Here is a 12,179-nt window from a genome sequence, read left to right on the forward strand (position 1 = left end):
CAATGTTTGATTATTTATTAATATTATTATATTTAAAAATTATGAAATCATTCAACTATCTTCAAAGTTTAAATCAATGTATCATTTGGTTATCCATGGAATTCTAGAGACATGGAAATTTGTTATGCATATGATCTTATAAACAGTGTAGTCTTATTCCTCGACGCCATTTCTTCTTCTCATTTGTCTCTCGGTCATCCTGGATCTCTCCACCTTATAAATAAGTTTGACTCTCTCGTTCGTCAAGACGCAACAAAATTTCCCACTTTTTTTTGTTATTCCACGTTGGGGTCAAATTTTCCTTCTTCTCTTTTACAGTATTAAAGTAGACAGACTATTATTATTACTCTCCTACTGACTACTTGTTTTCCTCTGTTTATTGTTTATTATCAGTAAAGTTGATAATATTGTAGAGAAAACCGCTTGCAAGGAAAAGGGGGGGGGGAAACATATGGTATCATTGTTTTGAAATACTGATGTGATTATCAGCTGCCTGCTTTATTATGATTTTTGGGGGTATAACGAAAGTATTTATTAGCAAAATGTTTAATTAAGATATACTATGTATAATTTAATTAGAATTTTTAATCTGTTAAAGTAGATTTGAAAACGTCACACTGCATGAAATTGTACTTCATTATGAACTTTCTTCTCAGAATAATAGCTAATGAAACGACAAAGTAGAGTATTTCGAAATATATTTGAAGTTCCAAGTTTAAAAAAGAAGGCTTTAATTAAATATAATCTACATAATAAAAAATATACCATCATGCATTTATCTTAAATATACAAAATTAAACAATTGGAATCATATAACTAATTACAATAAATTATATTTACAGAATATTGAAATAACAGATTGATCCAAATAATTTTTTGAACGTATATGATTAGCAATGGATAAGGGTATATACATCCAATAAGCATCTTTTGAGATAGAGTTAAAATCTGATTTGATGTATTCATCATTAACTTGATTTTTGATGAATATCTATGCTCTTGATATGAGATGAGGATAATGAGTGGCGTGTAATCCTAGATAGGGGACTAAAGGCACATTTGTATCTACAAATCCAACAAGCTATCTGTTTCTCATCCGGTAAGTATTTTCCAAATTCCTGGGCCTCCATTTTCATAAATCCAGACAGAAAGCGACATTATTTTAGGCATTTTATTCAGTCTCTATCGACTATAACCATCTAATATAATATTAATATTGAATAATAAAGGTGGGAATGATAACTTTCTTGATTGATAGAAGAAGATGTATATTATTTAATCAATGAGGCCAAGCGTATTTATTTATTTCTCCTTGGACGTTTTTCTATTCTTACCAAAATTATCACCTTTAATTATCAGTGATGTGAGTCTTTATGCCTAAGGATCCTTGTTCTCCAGGACCACTGGCTTCTGTGTTGTCCTAGAGGACATTATATTATAGAAAATGATTGATATTCGATACCAAAGGTGCTCTGTAGCTGTTTCCTTGGTTGACAGTCGAACTATCACAGCTTGCATGAGCCACTTCGTTTAAAGGACGGAGTCAGACTCTCGCAGAGCAAGGAACGAACTAAGTCACTCCTTCGGAAGAGAATAGGATTTTATTGCATGGGATTTCTGTAAACGCTTCATTGGATTGATGGAGTCTAACTATTACAAAACGTCAATCCAACAGACGTGAGTCCCCAGAAGGAGAGTCGATCCCTCAAAAAATTGGGATACCATCCCACGAGAATTAGAAGCTTCCTCGTTGGAAGGATATGGTCAGGCTTCCACGAATGAAGCATCAAACCTACTTGAGACATAATTATGGATATAATTTGATACACCACAAATACTTTGGTGATCATATTCAAACAAAAGTCTGTTGGAGAACAGAGACCTCCTCTATTTATTTGCTCCAAGAATTGATGTTTAGACTCTTCCGAGACCAGATTCACTGAAAGTAACCAAGGGAAATCTTTGAAGATACAAGAAAGTCGAAACAATCATTACATTTTAGTCCTAAAGTTTGTGACCATGCATTATAGCCAGAAATTACATAAAAAAGAGCTTCGTCACTTCTTTTAAGTTCATAAGTCATTTTGTTTTCCTCCGTTGAAGCTAAAAATTTTGTTTTGAACTTGTTTATGTCCACATCTTGAATTCCAGATCCACTTGAATGAATGTTCATTATTTCTCGCATATTAAGCCCATCAAATTTAGCAAGTAACAGTATTCTAATTTTCTTCTCAGTGTCAAGTATTTATCTTACTGAAACATAATAGTTTACTCCAGAGAGCTAATGATATCGGCTGAATCTAGTTTCTATAAAATCACTTTGTACTTGACCGAGAAGAACGTATTTAAAGTCCCAGTTCATAAGTAGATGTTGAGCAAGTATTATGGCTGCACTTGTAGTTTACTTCAAGGCTGTAAAGGTTTCCATTGTAAGTCACATATGGTGATTTTTTGTTTCTTCCTGCCATAGAATTTAGCAAGCATTGAACTTCGAAAGATATTTAAAATTATCGTGTCCTTTCCTGAGTTTTTCCATTGAAGTATCCCTTTTTTGAGCTCCCACAGAAGGCATCTTACAAGTTACGATATTGCAATACCTTCTTACAACGGAGACAAAGTTTCTAATAACTTTTCATGCAGGATACGTTGAGGAGTAATACTGAAGTGCTGAAACTGTGATTTCATAGAAAATACTTTCAACCGGTAAAACGTTGGTTTTTTCAATAGGAGTTGGATACATAGCTTTTGACATTAACTTGTGTGCAATTTTGACAGTTTTATGCTTTTCCATTTGGTATAATTCAATGATTTGTTGAAAATTTGGAGATAAGAGGTTAATATCACCAAAATCAGGTCATCTCAATATTTTTCTCTTTTGGAAACAGTTATATATGCTTTTGAAATTATGGAGTTGCTGGATTTGGTATTTGTGGTTTCCAGGATCCATTACAAAAATACTTGAGGTAACATTTCCTGTTAGGAGTAGCATTGTCCATAGAAACAGCTATTACATTAAACCCAATATTCAAAAGCTCTGAGTATATCTGTATGAACAAGTCATAAAGTGTTTTGGAATTGAGGTTAACCATAGGATAAAGTGCAACAGTATCCCAGTAACTTGAACACGTTGATTTAATCATAAAAACAAGTAAAGTTTTTTTAATTTGACCTCTATCCTACCCTGTTAATCTTCCTCCAAAAAAACTCCACTCTTTCTACAGTAAAAACTTCATCGACCAAAAGTACAACTATTTTCTCATTATCAGATAGTGACTTGGCTGTTGTAGATAAGTAGTATTTAAATAAAGAAGATAGTCCAACATTCATAGTAAAAGACGATGATAGTCTTTTCAAGTGGTTTGGTGATGGCAAAGTTATCCCATCAGTGGACATCTGCTTATAAAGTGCAGGACTTGTATTTTTCCAAACGAGAGAAGTTGCTAGATAGGTAGGAGAAAAGCGTCTGAGGTTTGGATTGGATTTTAGAAGGACGAGTTGTTCAGAGATAAACATTATTTTATTTCGTAGCTGAGAGTTGATGTGCAATGACGAATTTGGAAAAACATGTTCATATCATTAACTGAATTAGAAATTATTTCGTGCATTGATGGAGAGTGTAGAGATTTCATATAGGGCAGTATATTTTGAAGCTTGTTTATGGAAGTAATCGTTTTTTCGATCGTTATATGCTGAATCATTTATTTGGTTATATCTTCTGTAAAATTGGAATGTTCATAATTGGAATAAATTATATGACTTGTATTTAGTTTCAAATCCCTTTCGTGAATTTGGGCTTTACTGTGTTGTTCTACTTTGAACATCTTCTGGACTAGAATTACAAAGATGGCATGCCAAAAATCTAGAATCCTCGTCGTAACTCCATATATTTTTACATAAATTATCAGCGATCAAATAATATTTATCAATTCATTTACCCTTTGAAAGATATTACATAAATATGAAATAATTTTTAATTACAATATTGTTAATGAATTTTACATTTATTTTTACTTTAAACTAATTATACTTTCTTCAATGGAAAAATAACTAATATTAGCCTTGTAAGTACAATGAAAAGTGCCTTTGAATAAACACAATTGATTTTTTTTTTTTGAAAATATATGTATTAGTTGCATTATATGATAACATTTTTTTATCATGCGTAAAGGAAGATTACAAACTAGCAAATTAACATAAGATCTATTTTAAAAGTACAGTAAACAATTTCGTTTATATTTATATGAAACTCGAGTAAATATGTGATATACATAATAATTTCAATAACTTTTTTATAATTTTGTTTGTCTCAACGATGACAACGGAAATTATTTATGGTGCACTTTATAATAATGAATCCGATTCTTGGCCATAATAATTTTGCAATTAAGAAGAATTAAATTATTAATGGTGTCCACAAAAATTATTTAACAAAAACGTGTCAAATACTTAGGATTCGATAAACTGTAAACAGCAGTTTCTTGTGCATAAGACCAACTCTCTCCATACCTTTGCTCCAAGCATTACCATTATACATGAATTACTAGATATATGCATGAGTGAAAATTTTATAAGTCAGCAAAATCTCAGAAGCTCACCTTTTTCTATTGATAATATCGAAGGAAAAATATGTTAAATCTTTACTAGTCCTTCATAAATAGATTGAATGATGACATAAATAAATAATTGTATTTGAATTTTCAAACAGGGAGTGAGCTACAATTCTTACATTGGAGTATTTTAGATTTAAAAAATTAATGTAAATATTTATAAACAATATAAATATAACTGACTATAATTATACGTATAAATCTTCTAAATTTAATTAATACTAAATTTTATAATAGTATTTTTTATTAAAAAATTAGTTGTCATCTACATGAATAGTTGTTATAGTCTTGTAAAATTGGAAAAGTTGCTTGAAAAGATGTTAAAGAGCATAAGAAGCTTTTTTTTCATCGATTTTCTAGCAAAAATGGAGAGCTTTGAAAGTAGTAATTTATTTATTGTTTTATATAATAATAAAAAAAAATTAAATTATCAAAAAAAGCTTTATAATACAATAAACATAACCAGCAATAAATTTTAACAATATATTTCCGTTTTTATAAATTGTATTATAAAAGTATAAAAATAATCATCACTATATTACACACAAATTTCCTTATTTGGTTAGGTTTTGCGGTTCAAAATCAAATAATTAGAGACAATTTAGAACAGACTATGTAAATAGTAGGTTTATGGTTGAATAAAGATAATATGAACGTTTTTAAAATGGCAATATGCTTCGTTTAATTGGACACTATCGCGTTGTTCCGATCGTTTATAATAGGTATCTATATTTCTCAGTAGTTAGATTCTGAATTGGCATCTAACTTTCTTGAAATATTGATGAAGCAAAGTAATTGTAAGTTTCTTTATAACTATATTAAGTTCGAGCAAGCAATTAAAATGACCAGTCACAGTGTCAACTATTTTATATTAAAATTTTATAAACACTCAATCTGAATTGTAAGACTCATCAAATAATACAATAATTAAAATTAAGGAGCTCACAAATAACATAATCTGGTAACCTTCAACAATGGATTTTTCGTTTTTCCTTAAGCTTTAATTCTATAGCATTTGAAAAAGTTGAAATGTCAAATTTATATTAATAGGAGATTATCTATCAAGAATAAAATATATTGATATGGGGCTTATGCCGAATCAATGATGGAATCAACAGTAAAGGCAACGACAAAAAGAGTTACCATATGAACGTTGCAATTTAATATTTTTTGGAGTCATGGCCATAGGATGAAAGTAAGGTTTGGAATTAATGGGATAAGGAAAATGGCCTAAGAAGAGTCATTGACAGGCTTATTTCATTTGTAGGGAGGAAACCACGCCGGTGGACCACCAGAAAATCCCTATAACTTGATAAGGCTATATATGAATAGAACATGATATATCTTCGTACGCTTATGCTGATAACTCTTCCTCGAAAACCTCAACGTATTTGATCATTAATAAAGATACCGTAAATATAATAATATATGTTGATGTTGTAGTATGTAAACTAGGAAAACTCGATGCACTAATTATCCTTAAATGTATCCACCTACATAGATTATTTTATCCCTTCTTGATGAATTTTAAGGTCAAAAAAGACAATCCAAATTAATGTGGGTTCAGATTAGCGTTTTTCATCTTCCTCTCATTTAAGTCCTTCTCTAAGGAGGAGGATATCCTCCGCCATTATAATTAAGGAAATACACTTGCTCTCTCGGAGTAAAATATGCATCTTGAATCCCATATGACGACAATGAAGTAGACACTTATCCGCCTGGTGATTTGAGAAAGAAATAAGGACTCCGGAAGACTTGCTGCCATTCAGGAACTGATTCCTTTACTTTATACGAGTCACACACATGTACCTAATGGCATTATTAAAAGTCATAAGTATCACAACAGTAATAAACAATATCCTTTCAATAACAACTGAAAAGGTGAGCTTCAGAGATTGCATCATACGGAGCATATTTTGTATTTTCTTTCTTTCTTTCCATCTCTCTAAGAACTGCTCACAGCTAATAAATAAAACGTCATCACAGCTAAGCTGTTCTACTCTCAAACATTCTTCAAATTGTGAGGGTTACCAGGTTAATTTTTGGTTTTTTTAACATACCGGCGGGACATAGAATATTCATCACTGCTTATAACTTATTGCCACCAGTTCCTTTGGAAATATTTATCCCATAGTGCTGACAGGAAATGTCTCTAAGATTTTCCATTCAATCTTGATAAACTTAGGAACTTGTTTATCATCTTGAAGTATTTGTTTTTTGTTTTTCTTACGACAGGGGATTTCAAAGCTTCTGAATATGTTTTTAGTCTTATTTTATAATTGAAAAAATTGTAATCCACTTAAGTGTTATATTTCACGACCCAATAACTTGACTTGGTTAATACTGAATTAATTTGATCGTACAGAGTGTGAGTTAATATCCCTATTTTTCATTTTCTTTTGATTTACATCCTAGCATGTGAATAAAATAATATTATGAATAATTTAAATGACAACATGATACTATATAATCGGAAAAAAATCATTCTACACATTTTTGAAAAAGTAGAGGGAAGACTGACTTACAATGAGTGAGCGAGAGTAAGTGAGACATATACTATTATTGATTGAATTTTATTTTAAAAAATCAGCTGCAAATGATACAATAATTTTGAAAGATAGAATATTTCCACTCATTTTGTATCAAGGCAATGTTTGTGCGTCTTCTCCCCCCTCTTATTTATCCTTTTATTTTTTTCCGTCTTCTTCCTTTTACCTATATTAATAAAAATGTATAAAATTAGTATTTAAAAAAAAATATTTTACGACACTAATTAATAACTGGAAATTATTTTTGTTTTTTATAAAACTATAAAGTATAAGAATTAGATCTGTTTCATGTAAATGTATATATATATAATTGTTTCTGCTCATATATTATAGTATAAATCTACTAACATTGAGATCTCTTATATTTCTTCCCTTAAAGTTGCAAGCATCATAATATATTCTACGATGTGAAATCAAAAAGTAGCTATTATCACTTTACCCGTGGGAATAAATTACTAGTAAATGCATAAATTAATCTATTATAACGTATATTTGCGATAGTTAGTTAAATAATTATGGTTAAATTAAAAAAATACTGATAAAAAAACAAATAAAAAACTATTATCTAAAATAATAATTAAACATTTTAATAAAATTTATATGCAGAGAATCAAAAGAATATAAAATAACAAATGATACGATATAGAAGATATTAAAATAAAATGAAACACATCAATTTAACAAATTATTAGCGACAAATGTAAGTTATACATATACAAAGTGAAATGAGACATTTTTATACAGAAATAAATACACTAATTAGCAGAATAGAATATACATTGCAGATAAAACTGTTGAGCAAAGAGAGACACATTATCTTTAAGAATAATCTTCCACTTGATTTCCAAAGACAAAAGAGGCACACAAGTAATAAAGAAATCAATGGTGATGCTTGTGTCCAGGTTATATATCTCAAACTGCGCCTTATAAATGGAATTGCCATCAATATGATGGAGATAAGTTATTTCTACGTTATTTTCATCAAGGAGACAGAAAGACTCTTATTAATAGAATAGTTTTCTTAAGCTAAAAGACGAACCATAGTTTACTTAAGAAGAAAAGGATTTCATAATTTCAATGAAGGAACAGTGAATGGAGGATGAGAACTCTTTCTGTTCTTCACTGGGTCTTTTAGTCGATTATTCTGTATTTTTATAGAACTCATGAGTTCTTATAGAAGTTTACGATGATTCTGTAGAAGATCTGGAGGAATTTATATATTTTTGAGCATAGAAGCAATGATTGACGAGGTCATTAGTCACTATCACAGACATTGATGGGAAGGGACATCTACACATTGAACGATCCTTCCATTAAAGAAGATGAGATCCACCGAGTGTGGCACAAAAAGACGAGATCTTTTGAAAAGAACATGAAGAGAGGATAAGAAGGCGTGTGACTAGGATATTCAAATGGAAAATATGCAGTCCTAGGAAAATGGATAGATAACGCTCCCATTAATTGGAATCCTGGTGAACGGATAAATTTTTAAGGCATTTGACTTATAATATTAATTATATTCAATATTGTACTAAGATAATTGGTAAACTAGAAGAAGATGTTATCACAACAATGATTAAAAAAGGAGAAAGATCACATAAAATAACAGTTCTCTGCTTCCAATTTGTCAGAAAAATATGAACACAAAACTCACCGACTAAATATTTACACCCCTTGTTATAAAGGTCAAAAGAAGAACATTTTTCATTATTTTTCAGTCTTAAAAAAGAAACATCTTGAGTTATAAATTAGATATATATATATTAAATCTTGAAACACTTGCAAATAACTTTTATTGAAGATATCTTTGATTTACTAAATTAGCATTGAAAAGTAACACAAAAGGATAATAGTTACAAATTAATAGGAACTTAGATAACTCAGAAATCAGTGATTAGAAAAAAACTGTGATCAGTTTTGAATTTTGCACTCAAAGATAAATTTAATACTCCTATCAGAGTAGAATTTCGATTCTCAAATAAATATGATATAAACATTTGAATATATATATTATTTTAGATGCGTGAATTACTTAATTTGTATTTATTGTTTGAATCAATATTTTCTTTGGAATTTGTGAAATTTAAACCCTTTAAAATAAGACTATCCAACAAAATCACACTATTGTAGTACAGTTTGATCCCCTGATTCCAAATGTGGTCTTATTTTTTATTTCATAGCCTCATGAACTTCAGAAAAAGGACATACATTTCTTGTTATTTTTGGCTATTTTTAAGGTTCAAAGCTATTTGAACCCTCAGTGTTGAAGATAGGGATAAATTATGCTAATATATTTTAAAGCCGAATGTTAAAAATTTTTAAAATGTCTGCATCGTACTTTTAACTCGAATTATCTATTTTTAAAGTGCAAAATAGGTGATTGTTATTCAGAGGCACATAGCTTCAAGACGAATAGATTCAAAAAGTTTAAAAGTACCTCATTAGATATCTGAAAGTATTAACTTTTTTTAAAAAAAATGAGCCTCTCCAAAAACACACTATATCGTTGTCAATTTGAGATAAGACCACGACAATATTTTAAGGATGTAACTCATTTTTGAATTGATTTTATAACAAAAGTCCATAAGTATTCGTATTGCCCAGCTAGAAGAGATAGAAACAAAGACAGAGAAGAAGAAAAGAGAGTGGTAAAAAGAAAAAGGAGATAAAGACAAGATATATTATACAATTTTTTATAACATTAAGCCTCCTGTCTCAAACTGTATAAATCAATAATTTCAAGCTTCATGTCTCAAACTGTATTCATCAATAATTTCAAGCTTCATGCACACAAGAGGACTGACTGGTTGCATACCCGTAGTGAGCAAGGGATTATAAAAAACAGACATTGAAGGGAGTCCTTTTTCAATTTATTTCTCTTTTCTTCTTCTCTGTCTTTGTTTTTATCTCTTCTAGCTGGAACATACGAATACTTATGGACTTTTATTATGAGATCAATTCCAAAATGAGTTTTTCCTTGAAATATTTTCGTGGCCTTATCTGAAATTGACAACGATATAGAGCGTTTTTGGAGAGGCTCTTTTAAAAAAAAAAATAAAAGTTCAACTTTCAGATATCAAATTCAATACTTTTAAGCTTTTTGAATCTATTCTTCTTGAAGCTATGAACTTCTGAACAAAAAGCTCCTATTTTCCACTTTAAACAAAGATAACTCGAGTGAAAAGTATGATGCAGACATTTTAAAAATAGTTTTAGAATTTTTTAATATTTACTCTTAAAATATATTAACATAATTTATCCCTATCTTCAACACTGAGGTCTTAAAACAGCTTTGAACTTTAAAAATAAGAAAAAATGTTTCGTCTTTTTCAGAAGGCCACGGGGCTATGAGAGAAAAAATAAGGTCATATTTGAAACCAAGGGATCAAACTCTATTAAATAGAGCATATACTTTTTTGTACCATTTTTGCTGTTGGACTGTGTAATCATAACATTTTGCATTATCAATAACATTCTATACATTATCTTATTTAATTTTCAGAATTCAAATAAAACAACATAATGATTTTTCTAATCAACTTCTTAGATGGCCAACAAATATTCTTCTCAATATGTCAAAATTTCCTCCTGAAAAAAGTAATCACATTATAATGGCAAACCCAGACATAAGTTCGTCTCTTTATTATCTGAAGAGAAGTTATAAAAATTGGCGTAAAGGCAAAAGGTCTTTTAAACAATGGAGAAAGACAGGCAAGCGTAACGACGTCTCATAATTAAAATTAATTATTCTTAATGTTGAACGTCTTTATAAATAATTTTGGAAATAACTAAGTAGTTACATTATATTTCTAACTTTGGGATTCTATTAAGAGGTATACATTCGAACGTATGTTTCTGAGTGTGAATAAATTAATTCGATTGATACATGATATGAAAATCTTTTTGATTACCCGACCATTAAATATTCCTTAAATTGATAATTTATGTTGCATGCTTATATACTTTTTGATTATTTAGAATTTGTGCTTAGCCATTCATTTTAATAACTAATATTAATAAGAAATCTATATATATATTTGTAAATTTCAATTATATAAGAAATATAGCCAGTTTATGTATACTTCCGTTTAAATATCTGTTGTTCATTTTCATATTTTGTTTTGGGGTCTAAACAACATAACCAAATCTGTAAAGAGAGATACTATACGCAATGAGGGATCAATAAATAAGAGAAATGGTTCTGAGCTTGAAAAATTTATTCAAGAGTTCAAGTTAATATGCAAGGCTTCCGCAGAGTTTGTTAGCAACTCCTGCAAGACCTTCCAGCGACGTGTAAAGGCTGTGATTGACGCTGATGGTGGCTATTAGAGTTACCAAGTATTATTATTTATTTATTTGTTATTATCGAATATAAAAAATTAATGTTGTATTTCTAAAGCAACCTCTCGAAGTCACGTTTTGCTGCCAACCCCTATACATGTTAATATCAAGATCGTCATTTTAAATGTATTGTTATATATTAAAAACTGTTTCAACTTATATGGCTAGAGTTGCGAACCGAGCGACGATGTTGAGATATCAGAAACAGGTCAAAAAATGCCATTATCAAAAATGCTAGGCTTAATAAATCCCCAGGCTGTCTGGGTTTGCGTTTAAATTTTACAAAAAATTAATTAACCTCTTGATCCCTGTTCTACTCTCCTCTAACGAGAGGGTGATGCCTTTTGGGGGTTTCCCCTCAATTTGCATCGGGAAGACGGATTGTCTTGATACCCAAAAGATTACTAGGATCCTAGAAACTTTATGAACTACCTACTATTAACCATACAAAAGTTTCTCTTATGTATGGACTAACAGAATAAGTATATGACAGACACATACACTGGCAAGAAAAGTTTAGATAAAATATAATTTCCCTTATTTTTCTAACTACCTATGACTTTTTCATCAGGTAACACAGTAATTAGGTTATTAATATAAAGGAAAATTGAAGTTCAATATGGATATAAATTTTCATTTCTCAAAAAACGAAATATTTTTTTAAAATTTTAGCTTCATCAAA

At 29.8% G+C, this 12,179-nt stretch overlaps 2 long non-coding RNA genes across 2 annotated transcripts; one reads left to right on the plus strand and one right to left on the minus strand.

The window, feature by feature from the left end:
- Positions 1-681: 681 nt before the first annotated feature.
- On the minus strand, positions 682-7,247 carry LOC139906782 (uncharacterized). The gene is made up of 2 exons (XR_011782708.1): positions 7,133-7,247; positions 682-7,018 (listed from the first exon to the last, which is right to left on the minus strand). It is a non-coding gene; the product is annotated as an uncharacterized lncRNA (long non-coding RNA).
- A 544-nt stretch (positions 7,248-7,791) lies between these two features.
- On the plus strand, positions 7,792-11,249 carry LOC121126959 (uncharacterized). The gene is made up of 2 exons (XR_005867369.2): positions 7,792-10,598; positions 10,659-11,249. It is a non-coding gene; the product is annotated as an uncharacterized lncRNA (long non-coding RNA).
- The last annotated feature ends 930 nt before the right edge of the window (positions 11,250-12,179 follow it).

This window comes from Lepeophtheirus salmonis, chromosome 12, assembly GCF_016086655.4.
Source record: "Lepeophtheirus salmonis chromosome 12, UVic_Lsal_1.4, whole genome shotgun sequence".
Taxonomy (NCBI): Eukaryota; Metazoa; Arthropoda; class Copepoda; order Siphonostomatoida; family Caligidae; genus Lepeophtheirus; species Lepeophtheirus salmonis.